The following is a 5,406-nucleotide window of genomic DNA, read 5'->3' as shown; positions in this document are numbered from 1 at the left end:
TTTATATTTACAACAGAAACATGAATTGTAAACTGTTACTAAAATGTTATATAAAACCTTGGGGTGCTAGCTCCAAGGAAGACACAGAGGGGTGGTCTGTGTTGTGGGAAGCAGTTGAATTGCATATGTACCGCCACAGAATGCCCATCTGCTTTAAGGCTAATGTTACGTGTATTCTTTTAACTCTGTTTCAGGCTTCATGTTTTTTACATATGTGTGTTTATAAGGAAATGGCAGTTGGCAAGGCATTACTCAATGAAGAGCCCTTGGCTGGCTCTTCAGAGGTTTGTTCTCAGTACTGTTAAATAAATGGAAAAGCCAAACATTTTCTGTAAGAAAACATGGGGAAAAATTTTTATGCTGCTCAGCTTGTCTCTATGACAATTAATCAACTATCAACATCGTTATAGATCATAAACTGTCACATGGTTCCATTTTCTTTCAACATCATCTTACCAACAAAGGTGGCAGCTGGATTTGGCCAGCCATCTGTTGTAGTTTTTAGATTAACACTCTCAAAGTCATATCTTTAGATCTTACTTGGTTCAGAGTAAAAATACCTATGAAAATAATTTTATGTTATCCTTCAAGAAATTTATGTAACTTCTAGTAGACATTAGACCCTGTCAACATTATAGAATATACAGCAGTTAAAGACATGGACTTTTTTTTTCTTCTGTTTATATTTTGGCAAATTCAAAGGTGGTAAACCCATAAAGAAGCAAATAAATGATGATAAATCATTTGAAGTAAAAGATGCAAATATAATTATGTAAAAGAGTGTAATATAAGGTGCAAGTAAAGCTTGAAATCAGTGTTCCAGAAGTATACCCTGGAGAGTGTGGAATGTGTATGAATTAGAACAACAAACGGTCACATCTTTATAAAAAAAAAAATACACACCTGAGCTGTACTGCAGAGGGGCTGCACCTGGCCTTATGGGCTGAGAAGAAAGCCAAGGTGATTGCAGTAATGAATGCTGTGGAGGAAAACCAGGCCTCTGGGGAGTCCCAAAAGGTGGAGGAGACCCGCCCTCTTGCAGTGCAGCAGCCCACAGACCCTGCATCTCCCACTGTGGCTACCACCCCTGAGCCAGTAGGGGCTGATGCTGGGGACAAGAATGCTACCAAGGCAGCTGATGAGGAGCCCGAGTATGAGGATGACTGGGGCTTTGGCATTGGAGAGCTAGTGTGGGGGAAATTCCGGAGCTTCTCCTGGTGGCCAGGCCTAATTGTGTCTTGGTGGATGACAGGCCGGAGCCGAGCAGCCGAAGGCACTCGCTGGGTCATGTGGTTTGGAGATGGCAAGTTCTCAGTGGTGTGTGTCGAGAAGCTCATGCCCCTGAGCTCCTTCTGCAGTGCGTTCCACCAAGCCACCTACAACAAACAACCCATGTACCGCAAAGCATCTACGAAGTCCTCCAGGTGGCCAGCAGCCGTGCAGGGAAGCTGTTCCCAGCCTGTCATGACAGCGATGAAAGTGACACTGGCAAGGCTGTGGAAGTGCAAAACAAGCAGATGATTGAGTGGGCCCTCGGCGGCTTCCAGCCCTCTGGTCCCAAGGGCCTGGAGCCACCAGAAGAGGAGAACCTTACAAGAAGTTTACACCGACATGGGGGTGGAGCCTTGTAGGGAGCAGCGAGGCAAAACAAAGATGGCGCCGACAGCCAGCCCTGTCTGAATGTAAACAACTTACTGCGCATGCACAGGCTTGTCCCCTCGTCAGGGCAGCTATATGATCTGGCGCCCTCCTGTGGTGAACAATAGTACTGCGCATGCTCAGGTTTTGCACCTGGTGTCAGTTGGCCGGTAATATGCTAATGGCGGGGCGGTACCATGCTGGTGAGGTGATTCGTTCTCCGCCAATCCCTGGAGGACAAGTAGTGGGGTGATAGTGGGGTGACCCGTGCCCCACCAATCCCTGAGAGATTATTAGCATACTGTTGTGTATATAAGGCGAGCGACTTTGCCGCTCGTAGTTCCTGTATCAGCAATGAAGGTGTCCTGCAATAAAGGCTGTTGACAAGGATCCGACGGTATTGCGTCTTCCTTGCCGGAAGAGGTGGGCACGACAGAGCCTGAGGCAGCTGCTTATTCCCCACCCCCACCAGCCAAGAAACCCAGAAAGAGCACAACAGAGAAACCCAAGGTCAAGGAGATCATTGATGAATGCACAAGAGGTGCGCCAGAAGTGCCAAAACATCGAGGACATTTGTATCTCATGTGGGAGCCTCAATGTTACCCTGGAGCACCTCATTGGTGGAATGTCACCCTGGAACACTTCATTGGTGGAATGTGCCAGAACTGTAAGAACTGCTTCTTGGAGTGTGCTTGCCAATACGATGACGACGGGTACCAGTCCTACTGTACCATCTGCTGTGGGGGGCACGAAGTGCTCATGTGTGGGAACAGCAACTGCTTCAGGTGCTTTTGTGTGGAGTGTGTGGATCTCTTGGTGGGGCCAGGGGCTGCCCAAGCAGCCATTAAGGAAGACCCCTGGAACTGCTACATGTGTGGGCACAAGGGCACGTATGGGCTGCTGCAGAGACGGGAGGACTGGCCTTCTCGACTCCAGATGTTCTTCGCCAATAACCACGACCAGGAATTTGACCCCCTGAAGGTTTACCCACCTGTGCCAGCTGAGAAGAGGAAGCCCATCCAGGTGCTATCTCTCTTTGATGGGATTGCTATAGGGCTCCTGGTGCTGAAGGACCTGGGCATTCAAGTGGACCGCTACATCGCCTCCGAGGTGTGCGAGGACTCCATCACAGTGGGCATGGTGCAGCACCAGGGAAAGATCATGTACGTCGGGGACGTACGCAGCGTCACATAGAAGCTTATCCAGGAGTGAGGCCCATTTGATCTGGTGATTGGGGGCAGTCCCTTCAATGACCTCTCCATCGTCAACCCTGGCCGCAAGGGACTTCACGAGGGCCCTGGCCACCTCTTCTTTGAGTTCTACCGCCTCCTGCATGATGCGCGGCCCAAGGAGGGAGATGATCGCCCCTTCTACTGGCCCTTTGAGAATGTGGTGGCCATGGGCGTTAGTGACAAGAGGGACATCTTGCGATTTCTTGAGTCTAACCCCGTGATGATTGACGCCAAAGAAGTGTCTGCTGCACACAGGGCCCATTACTTCTGGGGTAACCTTCCTGGCATGAACAGGCCATTGACATCCACTGTGAATGATAAGCTGGAGCTGCAGGAGTGTCTGGAACACGGTCAAGTTCAGCAAAATGAGGACCATTACCACCAGGTCAAACTCCATAAAGGAGGGCAAAGACCAGCATTTCCCTGTCTTCATGAATGAGAAGGAAGACATCCTCTGGTGCACTGAAATGGAAAGGGTGTTTGTCTTCCCTGTCCACTACACAGACGTCTCCAACATGAGCCGCTTGGTGAGGCAGAGACTGCTGGGCTGATCGTGCCAGTCATCCTCCACCTCTTCGCTCTGCTGAAGGAATATTTTGCTTGTGTGTAAGGGACATGGGGGCAAACTGAAGTAGTGATGATAACCAACTTAAACAAACAAACAAACAAACAAAACACAATAAAACACCAAGAACGAGAGGAAGGAGAGAAGTTCAGCACCCAGAAGAGAAAAAGGAATTTAAAGCAAACCACAGAGGAGGAAATGCCGGAGGGCTTGGCCTTGCCAAAGCGTTGGACATCATCTCTTGAGTTTTCATCTTCAGTCCTAACTAAAAAGCAGGATAGGCCCCTCCCCTTCCTCCCCTCCGGTCCTAGGAGGCAAACCTTTTGCTTTCTACTCTTTTATTCAGAGGGGTTTTCTGTTTGTTTGGGTTTTTGTTTCTTGCTGTGACTGAAACAAGAGAGTTAATTGCTGCAAAATCAGTAACAACAAAAAGTAGTAATGCCTTGGAGAGGAAAGGGAGAGAGGGAAAATTCTATAAAAACTTAAAGTATTGTTTTTTTTCCTTTTCTATATATCTCTTTGGTTGTCTCTAGCCTGATCAGATAGGAGCACAAACAGGAACAGAATAAAGACCCCCGGAGGCAGAGTCTCCTCTCGCAGCCCCTGAGCGGTCTCAACAGCACCATCCCTGGTCATGCAGAACAGAACCCAACTAGCAGCAGGGTGCTGTGAACACCACACCAGACACTTTTCTACAGTATTTCAGGTGCCTACCACACAGGAAACCTTGAAGAAAACCAGTTTCTAGAAACCGCTGTTACCTCTTGTTTACAGTTTATATATATACGGTAGATATGATATATATAAAAGGTACTGTTAACTACTGTACATCCCAACTTCATAATGGTGCTTTCAAAGCAGCGAGATGAGCGAAAACATCAACCTCCACCTGGCCCTCTGTGCAAAGGATTTCAGCCCAGGATGGGGAGGGAAGCAGCTAGAGGGTGTCGTTTTTTTGGGTTTTTTTGTTTTTTTTGTTTTTGTTTTTGTTTTTGTTTGTTTTTTGTTTTTTTTTTTTGTTTTTGTCCCTCTTGGTTTTTAACAAACCAAAGGAGGAACCATATTGCCCCCACCCCCACTCCACCCCATGCCTAGCTTCTCCTCCCAAAAGCAAAGCACAGCTGAGGTGGTCAGAACCTGGGGAAGCGGAGTGTGGAATTTATCCAGACTCGCTTGCAATAACCTTTGAATATGAATCTAAAAAGGCTGCCTCAGAAAAATGGCTTAAAAAAAAAAAAACCAAACTTTGTCCCCGATTTTGAATCTGTCAGCCACATTGAAGGCCCCCTCGTGGGATAAGAAATAATCCAGAGTGAGGGAAAGTGACCCACCATTAACCCCACCTGGAGTAAATAAAAACATACAAAACATAAATAACAAAAACAAAAACAAAAACAAAACACCATGATGAAACACATGGCTTTGTATAGTAACTTAAAATTAGTTATAAAAAGAAAAATGTTTTCTGAAAAAGTGACCTTTAATTTAAAACTAGAATGATGAATAGCCACATCAGGAGCCAGAGACAAGACTGCAGTGAAGAACCTTGAATAACCATTAACCAACAAAAGAGTCCTAACTGTCAATGCAGCACTGCCTATGGGGCCGTCTCATCTAGTACTGCTTCACTTTTCAAGCCTATTGGTTATCAACTCCACACTTTCTCTTCTACATGTTTTGATTTGACCAGTTTGATGACACAGATACCTTGAATCTATATTTAATAAAGATTTTATATTATGTCTCACTATCTGAGAAGTTTCTATAATGACAGAGTCAGTAATACAGTAAGTATTATAGGGACGCTATTGAAATCCTAGAGTATGCTTACTATTTTTGCTATGTATCAGTATCAAAGTGGTGAAATCAGGATGTGTGTTTGGGGAACATTTCTAGTACCCCTATTTTGTGTCCCCTGATTGTGTTAAGGAAACAACTCAACCAAGACACGTTTCTGTCCTTCATTCTCTG

General features: G+C 46.1%; 1 pseudogene; it reads left to right on the top strand.

Moving 5' to 3' along the window:
* The first annotated feature begins 935 nt into the window (after positions 1–935).
* Dnmt3a-ps2 (DNA methyltransferase 3 alpha, pseudogene 2) lies at positions 936–5,133 on the top strand (annotated as a pseudogene).
* The last annotated feature ends 273 nt before the right edge of the window (positions 5,134–5,406 follow it).

This window comes from Rattus norvegicus, chromosome 8, assembly GCF_036323735.1.
Source record: "Rattus norvegicus strain BN/NHsdMcwi chromosome 8, GRCr8, whole genome shotgun sequence".
In the NCBI taxonomy this organism is placed as follows: Eukaryota; Metazoa; Chordata; class Mammalia; order Rodentia; family Muridae; genus Rattus; species Rattus norvegicus.
This window is presented reverse-complemented; position numbering and strand designations above follow the sequence as displayed.